The 23,483-nt window shown below is 47.9% G+C and overlaps 1 non-coding gene across 1 annotated transcript; it reads right to left on the reverse strand.

Annotated features, from left to right (window-relative positions):
- Window positions 1-22,369: 22,369 nt before the first annotated feature.
- On the reverse strand, window positions 22,370-22,473 carry LOC115833472. The gene has a single exon (XR_004028903.1). It is a non-coding gene; the product is annotated as a small nucleolar RNA U13 (small nucleolar RNA).
- Window positions 22,474-23,483: the final 1,010 nt, after the last annotated feature.

Raw genomic sequence — 23,483 nt, forward strand, 5'->3', positions numbered from 1 at the left:
GGACATGGCCATCTTGGCGGGAAGGAGGAGAAATCATTCAGCCCACCATAGAGTTGTCCAGATATGTCCAGAGGTGACTAGGCCTTTATTCCCCCATATTAAAAGGTCATTGGAAGAGTGTGACTTTGAGCAAGGCACTCTCTGTAGCTGAGGCAGACCCTGAAGGTGCCAACAGCTGGAAGGGGCCCCCGAAAGCACCCCCACAAAGTGGGACAGCAAGTCCTTCCTTGAAGGGGGTCTGGGTGACGTCTCACAGTCCCTACTGCAGCACTCCAGCCTCAAATCCTAGCACAGTAATGGATACCACATAGGCTCTTAACTTGGGCTTCAGGTGTATAAGTTGCCATCAAGAGGCTTGCCCTCAGAAGACTCCCCAGGAATAGATCATAACGACAATGGCACCCCCTGACTGAGCACATGCCACCTACCAGGACCTGCACTAAGCCCTGTACTTGCACTACTTCACTGAGTGCCCACCCCAACCCTGTTACTCTTCTGATTTATTTGTACAGAGAAGGAAACCAAGGCTCAGGAAGATGAAGTCCTTTGCCTGAGGTCACACATGCACAGTAAAGGCAGGACTCAAACCCATGTCCTTCTCGCTGTCCAACACTATGACATAATCCAACCAAAGTGATGCAGCTATGCATGGAATGAACAGGAAACTCAAAGACCAAAAGGGTCCCTTCCACTGTCACTAGGCCTTGCCTTGTCAATCTGGGTGTGTCCTCAAGTGACTCTGCCAAAATCTCTCCAGGTAGAGGGTGGTCCTCATCCTGTCCCCGCCTCGCCAGCTGGCATAGAGAGCTGCACCATTGTCTTTAAGAGATTCTCGTGTATTTCTTCTAGTGGGAATGAGAAAAGGTGCAGCCACTGTGGAAAATGGCATGGCAGTTCCTCAAAAAGTTAAACATAGAATTACCATATGATCCAGCAATGCCACTTCTGGGCATATAACCCAAAGAACTGAAAGCAGGGATTCCAACAGACATTTGTACACTCTTGTTCATAGCAGCATTATTCATAATAGCCAAAAGGTGGAAGCAACCCAAATGTCCATAAACAAACAAAATGTGGTATATTCATACAATGGGCTATTAACCTTAAAAAGGAAGAAAATTCTGATACATGCTACAACGTGGATGAACCTTCAAGACAGTATGCTAAGTGAAAGAAGCCATGGGCTGGGCACCGTGGCTCACGCCTGTAATCCCAGCACTTTGGGAGGCTGAGGCAGGCAGATCCCCTGAGGTCAGGAGCTGGAGACCAGCCTGGCCAACATGGCGAAACCCTGTCTTTACCAAAAAAAATACAAAAATTACCCGGATGTGGTGATGCGTGCCTGTACTCCCAGCTACTCAGGAGGCAGAGGCAAGAGAATCACTTGAACCTGGGAGGGAGGTGCAGGTTGCAGTGAGCCAAGATTGCACCACTGCACTCCAGCCTGGGCGCCACAGAGAGAGACTCCATCTCAAAAAAATGAAAGAAAGAAGCCAGACATGAAAGGACAAATACTGTATGATTCCACTTATATGAAATACCTAAGTAGTCAAGTAGACATGGAAAGTAGACTGGAGGCTACCAGAGCCTGGGGGAAGGGGACAGCAGGGAGCTTCTGTTCAAAGGGTCCTGAGTTTCTATTTGGGAAGATGACAAAGTCCTGGAAATGGATGGTGCTAATGGTTATAGAACAATGTGAATGTTTATGTTATATATATTTAATCAAGATTTAAAAATAGAGTTTTTTTAATTGACACAGAGTCTTGCTCTGTCACTTAGGCTGGAGTGCAGTAGAGCAATCTTGGCTCACTGCAACCTCCACCGCCTGGGTTCAAGTGATTCTTCTGCCTCAGCCTCCCGAGTAGCTGGGAACACAGGCACCCACCACCACACCCAGCTAATTTTTTAATATTTTTAGTAGAGACGGGGTTTCACCATGTTGCCCAGGCTGGTCTCGAACTCCTGACCTCAGGTGATCTGTCCACCTCGGCCTCCCAAAGTGCTAGGATTGCAGGTGTGAGCCACCGCACCCAGCCTAAAAGAAAGAGATTTTTGACTCTTCTACTACACCTAACACCAGAACCAATGTCCCAGCCAGCCCTTTCCTCATCCCTCTCTCCCTTTTCCTCTGAGCCTATGTCACATGGACTGCAGCAAGATGGAGCCCCCAACACCCGAGGGTGGGACTCAATTGGTCTCCCTTTGACTCCACTCATATCAGCGTCCTCCTTGGCCACAGGTGGGCCCAAGGCTCCTCTGGCACAGTGGTGTATACCTAGTGGGTCCTTGAAAAAATTGTGACAGAAGTGGTAGGTGCTTAAGCATACACCCTAGGTACTCACTTTCATATCTCCAGCTGTTTGCATGGGGGTGGCCCTGGCTGCAGGGCAGGCTGGGAGGGCCAAGGAATCATCAACCCCAGGCAACAGCCCTTAACTCATGAGTGATGGGACAGGAGGATAAATGCCCCAGCCCCTTCACCCCTCAAGTGAGACGACTCTGGGGCAAATTCCTTGCTGATTCCCAGGGGACCCCGGAAGGATTAAGGCTATTTCCCACCTGCCATTCACTTGCCCTCTACAGCTCTGCTTCCCTTCCTTATCTCTGTCCCCTGTGCCCCTGCTGGTGTCTCTGGGGATCATCCCTCAAATAAACTCCCTGCACTCAGGGTCTGCTTCTGGGGGAATCCACACTAGGAAGAAATACATCACAGAGAACATATCAGACTTGATCTGGTGAAATATCAGAAACCAGATACATGGTTGTTGACGTGTGAAGCCTAGTGTATTAGTCCCTTTTCACACTGCTATAAAGGACTGCCTGAGACTGAGTTAAACTTATGAGGAAGAGAGGTTTAATTGACTCACAGTTCTGCAGGCTTAACAGGAAGCATGGCTGGGAGGCCCCAGGAAACTTACAATCATGCCAGAAGGTGAAGGGGAAGTAAGCACATCTTACCATAGAGGAGCAGGAGAGAGAGAGAGAAAAGGGGGAAGTGCCACACACTTTCTTTTTTTTTTTTTTTTTTTTTTGAGACGGAGTCTCGCTGTCGCCCTGGCTGGAGTGCAGTGGTGCAATCTCGGCTCACTGCAAGCTCCGCCTCCCGGGTTCACGCCATTCTCCTGCCTCAGCCTCTCCGAGGAGCTGGGACTACAGGCGCCCGCCACCACGCCTGGCTAATTTTTTGTATTTTTTGTAGAGACGGGGTTTCACCATGGTCTCGATCTCCTGACCTCGTGATCCGCCCGCCTCGGCCTCCCAAAGTGCTGGGATTACAAGCGTGAGCCACTGCGCCTGGCCCACACTTTCAAACAACCAGATCTCATGAGAACTCGCCCACTATCACGAGAACAGCAAGGGGGAAGTCCGTCCCCATGATTTATGCACCTCTCACCAAGCCCCTTCCCTGACATGTGGGGATTACAATTCGACATGGGATTTGTGTGGGGACACAGAGACAAACCATATTACCAGGGCAGAGAATGCATCTTCAACTGCCATGGAAAAGGAGATGGGCATTTCTTCTCTTTCACTCTTTTTGTCTCTCACTCTCCTTTATCTCTTCAACTTCATCTCTGCCACTCCCTCCAGCATATTCCACAATACAATGTCCACTCATTCTCTGAATTACTTACAGTTCTCTGCTCTTTCAAGTCTCCATTCCTTTCCACAGGTTGTTTTCTCTGCTGAAATGACCTTTCCCCCTTTGTCCACCTGGAAAACTCCTATTCAGCCTTCAAAACCCAGGTCAGATATCCCTTCAGGAAGCCTTCCTTGACTCTTCCCATCCCAGGAAGTAACTTACTCCCTTCACCTGTCACCTCTGTGCTTCTTCACTTAGTGTTGTAATTGAATTTGTTTCCTGTCTCCAACAGGACATTCTCCCCACAAACAACACAGTGAGTTCCTTGAATGAAGAGCCTGCTATACTTCTAGCATCTGGAACACACAATGCTTAGCACATATTAGAAACTGAGTGTTGAAATTTAATAATGTTTATTCCCTTTTTATTCTGCATGAGAAATTTGAAAAGTGTGTATTAGAAAGGTAATCCTTTTACATGCCTGTAATCCCAGCACTTTGGGAGGCCAAGGGAGGTGGATCACTTGAGGTCAGGAGTTTGAGACCAGCCTGGCCAACATGGTGAAACCCTGTCTCTACTAAAAATACCAAAAAAAAAAAAAAAAATTAGCCTGGCATGGTGGCTGGTGCCTGTAATCCCAGCTACTCGGGAGGCTGAGACATGAGAATCACTTGAGCCCAGGAGGCGGAGGTTGCAGTGAGCTGAGATCGCCCCACTGCACTCCAGCCTGGGCGACAGACAGAGCAAGATTCTGTCTCAAAAAAAAAGAAAGAAAAAAAGAGAAGAAAGAAAGAAAGAAAGAAAGAAAAGAAAGAAAGAAAGACAGACAGAAAGAAAGAAAAAGAAAGAGAAAGAAAGAAAGAAAGAAAGGTAATCTTTTTAAGACCTAAGTTGGATCATGTCACCCCTTTGCTCAACACCCTGCAGTGGCTCCCCATTTTACTCTAAGTAAAAGCCAGAGTCCTGACAATGGCCATCAAGATGGTACAATCATCTGCCCCAGCCCTCACCTCTGGGCCTGCATTTCCCATTTTCCTTCTCCCTCTGCCCCAGCCAAGATCTCCTTGCTATTTCTGAGGCATTCCAGACAATCCTGCCTTAGGGCCTTTGCACCGGCAGTTCCCCTGCCTGAACCACTATTTCTCCAGATAATTAGCTTGGTCTAATTTCTCACCTCCTTCAAGCCTTTGCACCAATGTCACCTTCTTCATCTTCCTTTTTTTTTTTTTTTTTTTGTGAGACAGAGTCTCGCTCTGTCGCCCAGGCAGGAGTGCAGTGGCGAGATCTCAGCTCACCACAACCTCCACCTCCCGGGTTCATGCCATTCTCCTGCCTCAGTCTCCCGAGTAGCTGGGACTACAGGCGCCCGCCACCATGCTCAGCTAATTTTTTGTATTTTTAGTAGAGACAGGGGTTCACCGTGTTAGCCAGGATGGTCTCGATCCCCTGACCTCGTGATCCGTCCGCCTCAGACTCCCAAAGTGCTGGGATTACAGATGTGAGCCACCACGCCCGGCCCTTCATCTTCTTTTTATTTTATTTTATTTTATTTTTTGAGACAGAGCCTCGCTCTGTTGCCCAGGCTGGAGTGCAGTGGCACAATTGCAGCTCACTGCAACCTCTACCTCCCGGGTTCAAGTAATTCTCCTGCCTCAGTCTCCCGAGTAGCTACGACTACAGGCACATGCCACCACGCCCAGCTAATTTTTGTATTTTTAGTAGAGACGGGGTTTCGCCATGCTGGCCAGGCTGGTCTCAAACTCCTGACCTCGAGTGATCCACCCTCCTCAGCCTCCCAAAGTGCTGGGATTACAGGCATGAGCCACCGCACCCAGCTGATGTCGCCTTCTTGATAAGACCTCCCTGACCACCCTATCAATACAGCCACCACCCCCGGCTCACTTGCCCAATCCCCCGCTTCCCCTTCCATCCTTTTACTTTTGTCCATAGCACATCTCTCCTTTTTAGCAGATGAGAAAATTTACTCAGTGATTACATTTCCTGTTCCCACTCCATGAGTGAAGAACTCTTGTATCCATCTTGTTCACTGATATATCCCCAGTGCCTGGACCAGCTCCTAGCACATGGTAGGCACTCACTAAATATTTGTTCAATGAATGAACCTAGGTTATCCATCCCTCTTGGATTAGAAAAAACAGTTTCCCCAAACTGTCATTCTGGAGATGAAAGTATAAAAGCAGCCAGAGCTCCCCATTTGTCTGCCCCCGTCCCCAGGGAATCTCAGAGCAGGGGTGTCCCTCCCCCCTAGAGTTTCTCCCCTGAAACGCTCCTCCATCTCCCAGACAACTGTGTTCTTACAAGGAAGTTCTCCCCTCACAGACACACAGTTGCCCTGCACATTGTCAACTCCCTGAGCAGGGCCCAGAGAACTATGGTGTTAAGACAGAGGGACGACAGCCCCAGGGACAGGCCAGCCAACACCCCCATGGCCTGTATTGATGGCAAAGAGGTGTCCTGTCCTGTAACGTGCCCAGTAATAAACACACATCCCTTCTAGTTTGGGGGCTTAGCTGCCTGCGCAGCCTGAACAGGAGCCCATCAATGGCAGAGGGTACATTCTGAGCAATTAAGGAAAATTCCACAGCTTCTCCACAATAAGCACTTACACGGGAATGCCTACCCTTTTCAAAGGAAAAAGAAAGAATGCTCATAATGATCCCTCTCTTTACTGGGTGAAGTTCTAGGCGACCGGGCAGGACCTGCATCTAATTAGATACCCGGAGAGCGTGATTCACCGCCCGTCATTTACAAGCATATCAAGATTTCAGGTTTTGCAACTGAGGCTCAAAATGAAACCATTTGGGTTTCGCAGACCTGCTGCAGCGTGCTGGCTTCGGCTTCGAACTGGTGATTTAGTAAACAACCTGGAGCGGGGAAACCCAGCTACCCTTCACCAGGCAAGGCTTGCCTGGCCCAGCTTGGGGAGCAGAGGCGGCAGCTGGAGAGCAGGGAAGGGTTTCGGAGCAGAGAGGACACAGGGGTGGTGGGGGTGATGTGGGTGGCAGTGAAGGGATGGCTGGCCGATCAAAGGGCCCCCTCAGGCCAAACCCATGAAAAAGGCTTTGATCTCCTAATCACATCTATTTATCTTGGGTCCAGCCTGAGACAAAAGAACTGCCCTGAAGGGCCGGCCTTTGAGGGCAAGCCTGGCTCCTGAGGACTGCTCCAAGCTCCAAGCCAAGCGCTTGCTTCTCTGTGGGTTATTGAGACCTTGGGCAACCAAGAAGGCAAATCTGGGACCCCTGAGGCCCAAGCGGACCCTGGCCGGCTGGCAATGGGGAGAGGGGGATCGAATGCACTGGAACCAGGCCTGGAAAACCAAACATGATGGCCAGACCTGAAGTGACAGCCAGATGCAGAGAAGACAGCAGCACCATCAACGGGGTTTACTTGTCATCCAAGTTCTCTGACTGTGGGTATTGGAGACTGGGGACTGAGAGGAAAAGAGAAGCAGAGTTTCGTGATCTTTCATTCACATCTCATAATATCAGCAGCAAGGATAGTAATAGCATTTACTTCATGCCTGGCACTGTTCTTAATACTTCCCCTTTATTAACCCAGAGCTATGCTATCATCGTGCCCATTTTACAGATGAAGAGACCGAGGCACGGAGCGGTTACGTGACTCATGCGCGGTTACACAGCTGACATATGCTGGAGCAGGAGACTTCACCTTCCATTTCCTCCTTTCCTGCCTCCTGACCTCTGAAATGGAGGGGCAGAAACAGGACCTAATGGACCCAGGCTCTTCCTCTAAAGCTCTCTGGGTCTCTGCTTGCTCATTTCTTTTGTCAAATGTGATAACAAACCTCCTCCCCAAAGCCCCCCACAGGGGTGTTTTGAAGCTTGAAAGGTACAGTAAATGTGAAAGTGTTAATAACAACCAAACCCAAGTGCTAGGCAAAGTGAGACTCTCCTGTTTTTTCTTTCCTCTTTGGACTCCTCTTGGCTTCCTGCAAGTCAAAGTTCTGAGAGGGGTGCGGTGGGAGTAGCTTAAGGAGCAGAGTTGGCTGACAAGAGGGGGTTGAGGTGTGGGGAAAAAGCCGCTGAGGTCTTTTCCTGGCTGGAAAGAGGCTGGGAAGCGACTCTCCTTTTAGGACCTAGCAGGGGAACCATTCGTCTTATAACTCCAGGAGGCGCCATTCACATAGGATACAGTGCTAATGGTGACCCCTGGAGTCATTCCACATGCCCATCGGGTAGGTGCTAGAAAATTCTAGAAAGGACACTTCTGCCTAGGGAACAGCCCCAGCCCTGACCGCGGTCCCTGGGCGTGGAGCGCAGGAGCTGAAAGGCCTGAGGTGTTGGAGCTGGGGGCCGTGGTAGGGAAAGGGCAGAGGCCAAGGGAGGGATCGGGGAGGCCAGGGCTGGCAAAGTGGGGTGGGGGCAGGCGTTAGAGAAAAGCTCAGGGAAGCTCCCTCCCCCACCCGCGCCCCGCCCCCGCCCCCGCCCGGGCTGTGGGAGGGAGACCCTGACCACATCAGGGGTGTGTGGCGAGGAAATGAGGCCTCCTCAGGAACGAGCTGCAAATGAGAACCGTATGGAGTTTCGGGATCCCCGAAGGAACACAGGGAAAGGATACAGTTGCGTCCATGGGAAAGTTATTATCATCTCCGCTGAAGTTAAACATTCGGGAGGGTCTGCTTTCCATCTCCTCCGCCTGAGAGCCTGTGAAGGGGGAGGCGCGTCGGGGGCTTGTCCGGAGGGCCTGGCCGGTCACATTTTCCGAGGGGAGTCAGGGACAGGGAGAGGCTGTTAGAGGCAGCCAGGGCCCTGAGGAGGTCCTCTGAGCCTCCAGCCTGTGCTCCTGCCCTGCGTCTGGCTCGCTCTTTCTCCAGTGCTCAGAAATCCATTGCTCCTCTCGCCTGCTCGGGGCTGTGCTCTGCAGGGGTGTCGGGGCTGGGCTTCACCTCTGCAAGTTCCTGGGCAGATGGAGAGGGGGAGGAAAGAGAGGTCCTGGCCCCTGAAGAGAAAAACTGGAAATGTAGAACTCAGGGAGATCTAAAGGAAGAATTCGGGCTTCTGGAAAATTCTCCCTGTCCTCAAAATGTACTAGAAATGGAAGTGAGTCAGGCAGAGCGGTGGGAGGACCCGTCTTCCAGGAGCTGGGCTCCCCGGTGCTTACTAGTGACCTTTGAGATAATAAATCTGCCCCAGAAAATTATCTTCCTGCCGCAGCTGCCCTTAGAGGTCAGGAAGAAGGTGGACTTTCAAGTTTCACGGGGAACAAGTGTTCCGGGCCGAGGACACCGCAGCCTCCAAGCCTTCAAAGCCTGAGCACCTTCTAAGGCCCTTCAGAGGCCCCTGCCTCAGAGATGGGTCCCTTACTCCTCCTCCTCTGCTGAGGGATTTGTGATTCCCTGAGCACAGAGGACAGAAGACTGCCTGCCTGCCTCACAGCTCCTCCCTACCCTCTGGCCCGTATCCTCATTGAAGTTTTCTGGAGTTTTCTCTCATGAGTAAGAATGAGGAAAGACAGGAGATTTATAAAGGCTCTTTTCTGACACTCATTTCCCCTAATTTTCTGGACAGACAGACATCCACTTGGGTGCCAATGAGGATCAGTCCAAGCCAACAATGCCCAGCCTCAGAGGGTCACCCAGGGCACTCCTCCAGGGACACGAAGGGGACCTCAGTTATGGTGGAGCAGACAGGCTGTGAGACCCAGGCCCTGGCCCCAGTTCTGCTCCTTCCTCCCCACTGTCAAGCCATGTAACCTCTCAAACCAGTTTTCTCACCTGTCAAACTGAGGAGAGCAACACTCATGGCCAGAATGGTTTTCAGGATTAGCTGACAAAACACATCGAGCCCATGGAAGGTGCTTGCCAAGTGAAGTTTCCTTTTCCATCTGCATCCCTGACTCTGGACCAGCCCTGAGGAGACATGGGCATTGAGGACTGGCATGGAAATGAATTAGCACTTGAGTTCAGGTGCTAATAACAGAGACCTAACTACAGAGGCTTACACAAATCTGAGGGGGTTTGTTTTGTTTTGTTTTGTTTTGTTTTGTTTTTTTGAGAAGGAGTCTTGCTCTGTCACCCAGGCTGGAGTGCAGTGGCGCAATCTCGGCTCACTGCAACCTCCACCTCCCAGGTTCAAGCGATTCTTCTGCCTCAGCCTCTCAAGTAGCTGGGACTACAGGCATGCGCTACCATGCCTAGCTAATTTTTTAAATTATTATTATTTTTAGTAGACTCGGGGTTTCACCATGTTGACCAGGCTGGTCTCAAACTCCTGACCTCAAGCAATCCACCTGCCTCGGCCTCCCAAAGTGCTGGGAATACAGGCATGAGCCTCCGTACCCAGCCAAATCTGAGGTTTAATGTGTGATAAAATGAAGTCCAGAGGTGGGCAGTTTGGGGTTGGTATGGTAGTCACCAGGGACCCAGGCTCCTTGGATATTTCTGCTTGGCTTTCATTAGCATGGGGCTTCCATTTCCAAGATGACAAGATGGCTGCTAGAGCTCCAGCCATCATCATTCCAGGCAGACAGGTTTAGGAAGAAGAACCACAAAGGGCGAAAGGGATCCTCCCAGCTCAAGGAGCCTCTTTGAAGGTTTGCCCTTATATATCGTCAGCCATCTCTAAGCTTCAAGTGAAGCTGGGGGCATAGTCTTTTGGCTAAACACAGTGCTGCCCCTAATAAAACCCAAGGAGGATGCAGAGAATGCAGAGCTGACATTCACAGGTACAGTGGGATAGTTGGTAAAATATTGAAATATTTTTACTGATGATAAATGGCCCCTTCCCCAAGCCTCTCCTTCAATATCTCTCCTTGTGGCTCGGGCCCCTCCTCTATCTCCCCATGACCCAGCAACAGAAGGATCAATGCCTGATGCAGCAGAGGGTTCGGCACTAAGTAGGCATCTGCTCTGATGGGCCGCTGCCTATCCTATACAGTGGTGAAATATTTGAAACATCACCCTTGGAAGAATGGGTTCCAGGCAAGTGAATAGCTCAAACAAGGGTTTCTAGCAGCTGCTCAGGAAAAAAGGGAAAGGAAATGAGTGATAGCTCAAAGGACACAGCACTTCTACTGAGCAAGGCCTAGCCTGCTCTCTAGGACAAGAGCAACCCTTAGAACTGGGTCCCATGCTGCAGAGGCCCCTGCTCTGGCCACCCCGGTGGGCAAGTAGTCTACAGAACCAAAGGGACACCCGCCTGGAGCCCGTTTTCCCCTTCTGGACACACTCTGGGATCCTAGGACCCAGAATTCCCTACCTGAAAGCCCTAAGCTCACTATCAGGGGATTCCCAGGCCTCCCCATGTCCCAAGGGGGCATGTCACTGTCTGTTCACACCCTATCTTAGTCCTGTTTTGCTGCTATAACACAAAATACCTGAGACAAGGTAACTGATAAAGAATGGAATTTTATTTTCTCACAGTTCTGGAGGCTGAGAAGTCAAAGATCTGGGCACCCACAGATTCAGTGTCTGATGAGGGCTGCTCTCTGCTTCCCAGATGGCACCTCTTGCTTTGGCCTCCCATAACAGAAGGGACAAACAGCTCCCTCACACCTCTTTGATAAGGTCACAGTCCCATTCATGAAGGCTCTGCCCTCATGACTTAATCACCTCCCCACATCTTAATCACAGGCCCCACATCTTAACACCATCCCATTGATGATTAAGTTTCAACATATGAATTTGAGAGGGACACATTCAAACCACAGCCCTCCCTTAGGTCAAAGTGGTAGCCAAGACACGACTGTTTAGAGGGGAAGTGTTTGGGGTAGAGGGAGGGAATCGGACAGAGCAGAGACATTTGGGCCGGTGGAGGAGATGCATATATGCACACAAGGCCTCTCCCAGTGGGAGACAGAGCCTCAGAGGTAGGACAAGAAAAGGGAACAGACAGGGGCCAGGAGCCGGCTCTCCCGACGCTGCTGTGCTCCCGTGCAGAACCATGGGGGAATCCAAGAAGTCTAAATTCAAACCTAGCCTTTCCTATCACTATGAAGTTATATTCATCAACAGATTGGACATAATGGTTTGGAAGCTTTATTTTAGTCTTTAAACATTTACAGCATTCTTTGGGGGAGGGAGTCCCAAATTTTCATGTGTCTCCCTGCAAACACTCAATGATCTCTGGTTTCTTGTGGGTAAATGCTTTTTAATGTACGTATATCCAACTGCCATTTTCAATGAAAAATTTCTTTTTGCTAACTTTTAAAAGTGTATTATATACCGGGCACAGTGTCTCACGCCTGTAATCCCAGCACTTTGGGAGGCTGAGGCGGGTGAATTACCTGAGGTCAGGAGTTCAGGACCAGCCTGGCCAACATGGTGAAACCCCGTCTCTACTAAAAAAATACAAAAATCAGCCAGGTGTGGTGGCGGATGCCTGTAATCCCAGCTACTTGGGAGGCTGAGAGAAGAGAATCGCTTGAACTCGGGAAGTGGATGTTGCAGTGAGCCAAGATCGTGCCATTGCACTCCAGCCTGGGCGACAAGAGTGAAACTCCTTCTAAAAAAATAAAATAAAATATTTACAGATATGGTATGTGGGCTTCTGGGTGTACTCTTGGACCGGATCCCAACAAAGTTAAAGGTGACCCTGTCTGAGATGATCATCCATTAGTAAGTTTGGTCTTCATGTCTTTGGGGAGGGAATCATCAAAGTAGGGAGCCCACCTGGATGGAGTGAGCCAGAAGTGAGCCCAAGCAGCACCATCGAGGCAGCCATGGCTTAAAGCCCCCCACTTATATTTTCCTATCCATTGCAAGAGCCCTGGGTGTTCCTCATAGCATCGGGAAGCAGGACTGCAGCTTTAAAAGTCTGGCTTCGGCCAGGCACGGTGGCTCACGCCTGTAATACCAGCACTTTGGGAGGCCGAGGCAAGCGGATCACGAGGTCAGGAGATCGAGGCCATCCTGACTAACACGGTGAAACCCCGTCTCTACTAAAAATACAAAAAATTAGCCGGGCGTGGTGGCGGGCACCTGTAGTCTCAGCTACTCGGGAGGCTGAGGCAGGAGAATGGCGTGAACCCGGGAGGTGGAGCTTGCAGTGAGCCGAGATCTCGCCACTGCACTGCAGCCTGGGTGACAGAGCGAGACTCCATCTCATAAAAAAAAAAAAAAAAAAAAAAAAAAAAAAAAAAAAAAAAAAAAAAAAAATTCTGGCTTCGTGTTTGAGAAACATCTCTGCAAGCAACCTATAGGGAGCACCTTCTAGGTTTCAGGCTATGGGGATGCAGGCGGCATCAACAGCCACCATTGCCACTCCTAGAAGAGGTGGAATAATCAACCATCAATGTTCACTATCAAGTCTACGTTTGCAGTGCAATTGGAAGAGTGCTGTGTGTGAGGTTACGGTGGGTTGACCAGACAGATAGCACCACAGGCAGGAGGGCCCTGTGAAGAGAGAAGTCAGATCAGATGTAAAGACCTCAGGCCCATCTCCATGGGAAACCTCCTTCGCTGGTGAAACAGAAATCAAGAGCCTCAGGAATGGTCTCAGACCTGTGCCTTTCCCCACAGGAACTGCTGCAAGTAGCGCTCTCCCTCCATCTTTCTATGCAGTGACTGACAGACTCAGGGCATGACACAGTGGCTATGAGGAGGACCTGACTTGCTCCTTGGTCTTGTCCCCATTCTGCAACTCAGTCCTCCCTCCCCTGGGAGTTTGAGGTGCAGCACCCCCCCATCCCCCTGCATCCTTTTCTTTTTTTTTTTAATTTGAGAGAGAATCTCACTCTATTGCCCAGGCTGGAGTGCAGTGGTGTGATCTTGTCTCACTGCAACCTCCACCTCCTGGGTTCAAGCAACTGTCCTGCCTCAGCCTCTCGAGTAGCTAAGACTACAGGCGTGCGCCACCACGCCTGGCAAATCTTTGTATTTTTAGTAGAGATGGGTTTTCACCATGTTGGCCAGGCTGGTCTTGAACTCCTGACCTCAAGTGATTCACCCGCCTTGGCCTCCCAAAGTGCTGGGATTACAGGCATGAGCCACGGCGCCTGGCCCTGCCTGCATCCTTGAACACCGACCCCATTCTCTTTTCCTGGAGCCAATTCCACTGTGCTTGCTTTCTGGAAACAGGTCACAGCTGAGACCAGCCACACATAACCTATAACCTGTGGTCCCTGGCTCCCAGGGACTAAGAGTCATTCCCCTAAAACTCTATGGCACACTCAGTGCACTGGCACAGCTGAGCATTCTTTGGGGGAGGGAGTCCCGAATTTTCATGTGTCTCCCCGCAAACACTCAATGATCTCTGGTTTCTTGTGGGTAAATGCTTTTTTTTCACCCAGGCTGGAGTGCAGTGGCGCAATCTCGGCTCACTGCAAGCTCCGCCTCCTGGGTTCACGCCATTCTCCTGCCTCAGCCTCCCGAGTAGCTGGGACTACAGGCACCCGCCACCACACCTGGCTAATTTTTTGTATTTTGTTTAGTAGAGACGGGGTTTCACCGTGTTAGCCAGGATGGTCTCCATCTCCTGACCTCGTGATCCGCCCGTCTCGGCCTCCTAAAGTGCTGGGATTACAGGCGTGAGCCACCACACCCAGCCGGGTAAATGCTCTTTAATGTACATATATCCAACTGCCATTCTCAATGAAAAATTTCTTTTTGCTAACTTTTAAAAGTGTATTATAGACCAAGCATGGTGTCTCATGCCTGTAATCCCAGCACTTTGAGAGGCCGAGGCAGGTGGATCACTTGAGGTCAGGAGTTCGAGACCAGCCTGGCCAACATTGTAAAAACCCATCTCTACTAAAAATACAAAAAGTAGCTGGGCGTAGTGGTGTATGCCTGTAGTCCCAGATACTCGGGAAGCTGAGGCAGGAGAATCACTTGAACCCAGGAGGCAGAGGTTGCAGTGAGCTGAGATCATGCCACTGCACTCCAGCCTGGGCGACAGAGTGAGACCCTATCACAAAAAAAAAAAAAAAAGTGTATTATAAAACATTTCATTGCTTTAAAGAAGTAAGTAAGTTTAGGAAAGCTAAGGGATAAATGGGGAGAGAGAGAGTGTGCAAGAGCAGGGGTGGGAGGGATGAGAGAGAGAGAGAGAGGAGAGAGAGAAATATCGCTTCCTAAGAGATGCTTCACTAACACCCCAAACAAAATCCAGACCCTCTATTATCCTGTCTCTTGGCATCCAATGTTTTTCCTTCAGAGCATTTTCTCAATTTGTAATTATATATTTACTTATAAGGTAATTTGTTTTATGTCTAAGGTTAAGAACTGTGCCTGTTTTATTTAAATCAAGCGTATACCCATTGTCTAGCACAGTTTAGGCACCCAGGAAATATGTGTTAAGTCAAGTAATGAATTATGTAAGGGGGTGGGTCAAAAAGCAAGGTTTTAAGAATTTGCAGGCCAGGCGCGGTGGCTCACGCCTGTAATCCCAGCACTTTGGGAGAGCGAGGCGGGCGGATCACGACGTCAGGAGATCGAGACCATCCTGGCTAACACAGTGAAACCCCGTCTCTACTAAAAATACAAAAAAAAAAATTAGCCAGGGGTGGTGGCAGGTGTCTGTAGTCCCAGCTGTTCGGGAGGCTGAGGCAGGGGAATGGCGTGAACCTGGGAGGCAGAGCTTGCAGTGAGCCAAGATCGCGCCACTGCACTCCAGCCTGGGCGACACAGCAAGACTCTGTCTCAAAAAAAAAAAAAGAATTTGCAGAGGGGTGAGACCAGCTTCCACAGGCTCTCCAACCAAATGCAATTATCAATTGGGATTCTACCCTAACAGAGAAGATCCAAGAGGAAGCTGATATTGCTCTGAGCCCCAACTATTCACTCAAACTCCTCCTGCCATTCTCCCTAGCTGTCCCGGTTATAATAGCCGTGTAACAAATTTTCCCAAGACTTTGTGGCAAAAGGATAAGAATAATTATGGCCACCAATTCACAGAGGGAATGGCAGAGACAGCTTGTTTCTGTTCTATGAGATCTGGAGCCTCAGATGGAAGACATGGAGGCTAGTTGCTGAAGGATTATGTTGATTATCATCTGGAGCCTCAGTTTCTCCCCTGGTGACACCCTACCTTTCCACGTGCACTGTCTGCTGGGCTGATCTGGACTTGCTGACAGCATGGTAGCTGAATTCTAAGAGAGAGCATCCCAAAAGCAAGAGAGAGCCAGGCGGGAGCTGAATCACCTTTTATGACCCAGCCTCAGGAGTCACAGAGCAACACTTCTGCCCCACTCTATTCATCCTGGCAATAGCAAAGTCCTACCCAGGATGAAGGACTGGGATTCAGACTCCATCTCTTGATATGTGATATAGTTGGGATATTTGTCCCCACCCAAATCTCATGTTGAATTGTAATCCTCAATGTGCTGGAGGTGGGGCCTGGTGGGAGGTTTTTGGATCATGGGGGCAGATCCCTCATGGCTTGGTGCTGTCTTCGTGATAGTGAGTTCTGGTTGTTTAAAAGTGTGTGGCATCTAACCCCTGCTCTCTCTCTCTTGCTCCTGCTCTGGCTATGTGACGCACCTGCTTCCCCTTTGCCTTCTGCCATAATTGGAAGCTTCTTGAGGCTCCCCTAGAAGCAGATGCTGCTATGCTTCCTGTACAGCCTGCAGAACCACAAGCCAATTAACCCTTTTTTCTTTGTAAACATCCAGTCTCGAGTATTTCTTTATAACAATTCAATAATGGCCTGACACAATAGAAGACTGTCATGGTTCTAAATGAACATGTAGGGCTGGAAATATTGTTTGGTCGTTTCGGAAAAATAAGATCTGCCACATGCCCAACACCAACATGCCAGTCCTGGGCCTCATGCCCTCAGATGCCCCCTCCCCGCCCTTCCCCTTCTCTGTTTTGTCTACATGTTTCCTGGCATCTAGCTACATTCAACAGTTGAAGGCACTAGAAGGAGACTGGAGGACAGGAGGAAGGGAAAAGCCAGGGTATTTCTTCTCTTTGGCTTTCGGCCTCAGCAGCTGGAGCTCCTCTGTGGCCCCAGATCCCAGTGAACAGGCTCACAGCATCTCTAGCTTCTGCCTGCTGACCCCAGCTGCTGGGCTCCAGTGACCTGGCTCTTTGCGAAATCCCTCCAGCTTCATGGCAATTGAAGCTTCCTGCAGTTACTTATCTCTGGCTTGTCTCACAGTCTCCTATTTGCCTTTTCAGCTTTTCCGTCATATGTGTAAATAATTTTGTGCATTAAATCCCATCTGTTCAAAATACCTAGAGTAGTTTCTGTTTTCTGGACTGGACTTTGACCAATATAATTAGCAAGGACCAATGAGTGCTTCCAGGAGAGCGGAGGAGATCATAGAATTTGTATCAGAAATGCTGGGATCAAGCCTTGGCCCCATCTGTCACTCAGATTGATTCACTTGGAAAAATGTGTCTCTCCCCTTGGATCAAAAACAGCAAAATTAAGAGTCTTTGGGGCCCATATGTTCATAGCCAGAATTTTCAATTTCCTCTTCAGACATTTAGAGTAGTTATCTGACAGCTCTTCACGTTCCTGAGTGTACTTTGGACCCACAGCTAAGAATCACAGAGTCAAGAATATTGGCCTGACAATGCTGTGATGGCATGTGATAGCCCATCTCCAGGATGGCCACTGATCCCCACCTCCTGTTATTCATGACTTTGTGTATTCCTTCCCTGACCAATAGGATGTTGTGGGAATGGTGAGTATGACTTCTGAGGCTGAATTTTCGAAGACTTTTTGGCTTTGGCCCTGTTCTCTCATGGATCAACCTATCTGGGAGAAGCCAGCTGCTATATTGTGAGGATGCTCAAGTAGCCCCATGGAGAAGCCCATGTGGTAAGGAACTGAGGCCTCCTGCCAAGAGCTGTGCAAGTGAACCATCTTGGAGGTGAATCCTTTGGCCACAGTCAAGCCTTCAGATGACAGCAGCCCCAGCCAACATCCTGACTGTAATATCATGAGAGACCCTGAGCTAGCACCATCCAGTTAAATTGCTCCTGAATTCTTAACCCACAGAAACTGTGAGGTAATAAATGTTTGTTTTGTTTTAAGGCATTAAATTTTGATATAATATGTCATACAGCAATAAACAACAAGTGCAGTACAGTAACATTACAATCAGCTCCAAGGACAGAAACATTGCTGTTGATCCCTGGAAGGTTGGCATCCCTATATCCAATAGTGTATTCCAGACAGACGAAGGAGCCAAACATTAGAAACCTCAAAAAGTACTAGAGAAAAATACAAAATAATCTTTTACACTATTGGGGTGAGAAACACCTTCTTAGGCAAGCCATGAAATCCAGAAGTCATGGAAAAGACTAACAAATTTAACTATATAAAAGCAAAACCTTAAGCTGGGTGTGGTGGCATGTGCCTGTAATCTCAGCTACTTGGGAGGCTGAGGCAGGAGAATTGCTTGAGCCCAGGAGTTTGAGGCCAGTCTGAGCAACATAGTGAGACCTTGTCTTTAAAAAAAAAAAAAAAAAAAAGTAAAACCTTATGTATGAGAAAAGAAGCATAAACAATGTCTACAATAAATGACAGACTGGAAGAAACTGCCTGGAGAAGATAAAGGTAAATGCCACCATGTATAAGGAGCAGGTTTTATTGGGGAAGTTTTCAAGTAAACACTCGGCAGCATGAAGCACAGCCCATTGTGATCCAGGGGAGTGGCCCATGCCTCCGCACCCTGGTTCACCATCTTTTAATTGTGTAAGCTTGGAGTGGCTTTGCATACAGGGAACAAACAGTCAGGATATGGGAGCAAACATGCTGGAAAAAGGAGAGCCCTCAGTCCAGAACAATTTGAGTTTGTCACAGCCATTTCAACTAGGGAGAAGGAGGGGCTCTCATCTCAAGCAGGCAACATGAGAAAGGTTCTGGAGTCATCACTGGACCATTCTGCTTGTCACTCTACAAAATGTTTGCAACATACATCACAGACAAAATGTTACTATCACCAAAAAGCATAGAGTTTCTATAAATTAATTAGAAAAATAGTCTAATAAGAAATAAGCAAAATATAGGAACACAAATCACAGATGAAGAAGTATAAAAGACCCATAGACATACAAAAAGATGCTTGATTTTGCCCAATGATAAGGAGAATGCAAAATTAAAACCACAATGAAATACTATTTTTAACTTGTTTGATTGGCAGAAAAATGTAAACAATTTACAATAACCAGTGTGGGTGGGAGAGTAAGTTGGTTCAGCATTTTTTTAAAAGCAAGCAATTTGACAGTATCTCTCACAATTATAAGTACATAAATCCTCTGTGCACAATACCCCTTAGAGAAATCAATATTTCAGAAAAACACAGAAGCTCAGAGACATGAACCCATTCATTCCAAAAATATTTATTACATGCTATTCCAGGGGCTGGGGATGTAACAGTGAAGAAAATCCCTGCTGACATCCTAGTTGGGTAGGCAGTTAAAAACCTATGGGCAAATGAGGTGCCATTAGACTCACCAAGGATGCCACAAGTAAAAAGACTGATGATGTCATGTGTTGATAAAAATATGGAGTAACTGGAACTCTCATACTTTGCTGGTATGTAAAAAATTTGTCAGTTTCTTATGAAGTTAAATATACACTTATCATATAACCCAGTGATATGGTTAAACTTTGTGTCCTCACCCAAATCTCATCATGAATTGTAATCCTCATTATCCCCATAATCCCCACATGTCAAGGGAGAGACCAGGCAGAGTAGTTGAATCATGGGGGCAGTTTCCCCCATGCTGTTCTCATGATAGTGAGTGAGTTCTCAAGAGATCTGATGGTTTTATAAGGGGATCTTCCCCCTTCAGTTGGCACTTCTCCTTCCTGCCACCTTGCGAAGAAGGTGCCTTGCTTCCCCTTCACCTTCTGCCATGATTATAAGTTTCCTGAGGCCTCCCCAGCCATACTGAACTGTGAGTCAATTAAACCTCTTTCCTTTATAAATTACCCAGTCTCGGGAAGTTCTTTATAGCAGTATGAAAATGGACTAATATACCCAGTAATCGCACTCTTAGATATTTACCCAAAAGAAATAAAAACGTATGTCCACAAAATCTTGTACATAAACATCCATAGCAGTTTTATTCATAATAGCCCCAAACAATAAACAATCCAAATGTCCAGCAACAGGAGAATGAATAGACAATTTGTGACATATCATCTAGTGGTATACAATTTGGTGAGAAAAAGAAATTAACTATAGATATACACAACAACATGGATGAACTTCAAAAATATTATGCTAAAATAGTGTGCAGTCACATAAAAATCTATCCTATAAGATTCCATTCAAATGAAATACCAGAAAAGACAAAAATTGATTGATAGTGGCAAAGCAAATCAGTGCTTGCCAGGGGCTGGGGGCTGAGAGGAGGGAACTGGCTACACAGGGGGCACGTTTCTGGGGTGATTAAAATGTTCTATAGGCCGGGCACAGTGGCTCCTGCCTGTAATCCCAGCACTTTGGGAGGCCAAGGAGGGGGAATCGCCTGAGGTCAGGAGCTCGAGACCAGCCTGGCCAACATGGTGAAACTCCATCTCTACTAAAAATACAAAAATTAGCTGGGCGTGGTCGCAGGCACCTGTAATCCTAGCTACTCAGGAGGCTGAGGCAGGAGAATCTCTTGAACCTGGGAGGTGGAAGTTTCAGTGAGCCGGGATCATGCCATTGCACTCCAGCTTGGGTGACAAGAGAAAGACTTTGTCTCAAAAAAAAAAAAAAAAGTTCTATACTTCGATTATGGTGGTGGTTTTGTGGGTTACATTCGTCAAAGCTCATCAAACTGTATACTTAAAATAGGTACATATTATTGTACGTATGTAAATTATACATCCACAAAAGATGCCAGGCATGGTGGCTCATGCTTATAATCCAGGAACTTTGGACGGCTGAGGCATTAGGATCGCTTGAGCCCAGGAGTTTGAGACCAGCCTTGACAACATAGTGAGACCCTGTCTCTACAAAAAAAAAACTTTTTAAATTAGCCAGGAGTGGTGGCGTGTGCCTGTGGTCCCAGCTACTCAGGTGGCTGAAGTGGGAGGATTGCTTAAGCCCAGGAGGTCAAGGCTGCAGTGAGCCATGATCACTCCACTGTACTCCAGCCTGGGCAAGAGAGTGAGACCCTGTCTCAAAAAAATGAATAAATTACATAAATAAAAAGTAATAAGAAAAAAGTATATATGTAAATTATACATCCATAAAGGTGATTAAAAGAAAACCTGTGGGTGGATTTTTGCCCATATATGGCACAGTCCAACCCATGAAACTCTCTGAAGACGACAGCATGGGTTCTTACCTCAGGACCTGCAAATATGGCACCAAGTATCATACTGGAATGTGTGAGACACTGAGCTCCACAGTCACACAGATGGGGACACAAAGGGACACCTGTCAGTAAATACACACATTTGCTCTCTCTCTCTCTCTCTCTCTGGAAGTGCAAGAGAGTGTTTTGATCAGAGGCAGCAGAAGTGAACTGAAATAGTGCCTCTCGCGGTGGCTCACGCTTGTAATCCCAGCACTTTGGGAGGCCGAGGCGGGCAGATCACGAGGTCAGGAGATCGAGACTACGGTGAAACCCCGTCTCTACTAAAAATACAAAAAAAATTAGCCGGGCGTGGTGGCGGGCGCCTGTAGTCCCAGCTACTCGGAGAGACTGAGGCAGGAGAATGGCGTGAACCCAGGAGGTGGAGCTTGCAGTGAGCCAATATTGTGCCACTGCACTCCAGCCTGGGCGACAGAGCGAGACTCCGTCTCAAAAAAAAAAAAAAAAAAGAGTGCCTCTCTATGTTAGGGACACATTGCCCTAAAGCTGAATCCAAGTTTTTAAAAATATACCTAATTATGTGTCATCCCATGGCTCATGTGTCTAACCAAAGTTGCTACTGTCTTGGTTACCTATTATTGCATGGTGCCCCAATCCTAGTGGCTTAGTACCACAACTTATTATTATCTCTCACAGTTCTGAGTTGACTGGGCTCAGCTGGTGGATTTTCATTCCTGGTTTCTCATGTGGTTGCAGTCAGGTGTCAGCTGGGGCTGGAGTCATCTGAAGGTTTAACCAAGCTGGATGTCCAAGATAGCTCACTCACAAGACTGGTAGTTAATGTTGGCTGCCGGCTGGGAACTTAACTGTGGCTGTTGACTACGATGCCTTATATGTGGTGTCTGCATGTAGATTGGGCTTCTTACAGCATGGTGGCTGGGTTCCAAGAGGGACTATCCCAAGAGCAAGCGTTCTTGACAGGCCAGGTGGAAGTTGCAAGGCTTTCTGTGACCTCACCTTTCAGGTCACACAGTCTGTCTTCCACATCATTCTGTCAGTCAGAACAGTCACAGAACTCACTCAGATTCAAAGGAGGGGAGAAATTGTCTCCTCTACTTGATGGAGGAGTGGCAGATTATACAGCAGAAAAGTGTGTGGGATATTGTTGCAGCCACCTTTTGAAAATGCAATCAGTCCCAGCTCTATAATGAAACCTCTTTTTCCTTTAGTCTTCAATGTAGAATTTTTAATTGGGCTCCAACAACTTTAGGGAAAAAGGTTTGGGAAAAGCAGGATTACATTGGTGGTCAGCCAACTATGTCTGCATTGTTATATATACACTGGGCCTTGCTATATTTACACTAGTATTAGTATGCAGTGCAGAAGTTGGTGTCCCCAAATAGCTGTTTACTTTTCCTCTGCAGCCCCTAAAGTGCTTAGTCATTTCTTTTGTACTCTAGGACTCCCTCTGCTATTAGCCCTCACTATTTCCTTGGGATCTGCCTAATCCAAAATATATTTCTCTGGGCCATACCTGACTCTACCTTCTCAGCTCCCAGCATTTCAATCTCCACTCACCATTTTTTTTTTCACATCAGATGGATAATGTGCTGACATCATAACAAGGTTTGAGGGAGGTACATCTCACACAATAGCATGAAAACATAATCAACATACTTATGAACCATAAAAGGATCTACACCACTCACTGCTACCCAGAAATTTACGATGTCTTATAGAGCTGGGCTGTGATGGCTCATTTCACCAATAGGTGGTAATGTAACATTTGACTTGGGCCTGTATATTAGGGAGAGTGGGGTGGGATGAGGTTGAGGAGAAAGGAGGGTGGCAGGAGAAGTATCTAACGTACTCCTGTGTCCCAGCTGGACATTTTCAAGTTTGAAATTATAATTGTTCTAAAATATCCTTTTTGTTGGGTTTTAGAGTTTGACAATACTGGCTTCCTTGCAAACAAAGGACGTCAATGACAGCTGTACTGAATGTACTAGAAAGAGTCTTGATAATATAAGATTTCATCCAATATTTCAAATCGTTTTGGAGTCAGTCAACAAACCATAAAGGATAACCCTGCCAAGGGCACTCTATCAGGCCCTCAAAGTGGGTCATGATAAGGAATAAATGAAGTCCCTACTTTCAAGCTGCCAACATGGTAACTTTCAAGGGACCTACAAGACTGATCATGTACAATCAACTTAAATATGCCAACTGCAGGGCTAAGGTGTGGGGCAGTTGATGACCATAATTGCCCTAGCAGCGGAGAGAAGGGGAGGGAATAATGAGGAGGGGGGCAGAGTCAGAAAGCCAAGGGGAAACTGGTTGTTGATGCCCGTGAGATACAGTTGGGCAAAATGTCAGAGGAAAATGGTGGGGGTTGGCAGGGGAGGGAAACAAAGAGCGCAAAGAGTGTTGTAGGAAAAGACAGGCTTGGCTGAATGGAGAGTGCAGACCCTGATTTTGAATTATAAGATGTTAGTACCGACAGGAATCCCAGAGACCATCCAGCCCAAAACTAGGGCCACCGTCAGTGAGAGGTGCACCCGCAACAGAATGCACTGCCCTGACTTCCACATTAGGGTTCTCTCCAAGTGTTCGGCCAGGATGATGTAACACAGGCAAAGAAAACAGTTATTAGTCAAAATTTCCAAGAGGCAATAACCTCTTTTTTTTTTATCGAATCCAATTAAG

This window comes from Nomascus leucogenys, chromosome X, assembly GCF_006542625.1.
Source record: "Nomascus leucogenys isolate Asia chromosome X, Asia_NLE_v1, whole genome shotgun sequence".
NCBI classification, from domain to species: domain Eukaryota; kingdom Metazoa; phylum Chordata; class Mammalia; order Primates; family Hylobatidae; genus Nomascus; species Nomascus leucogenys.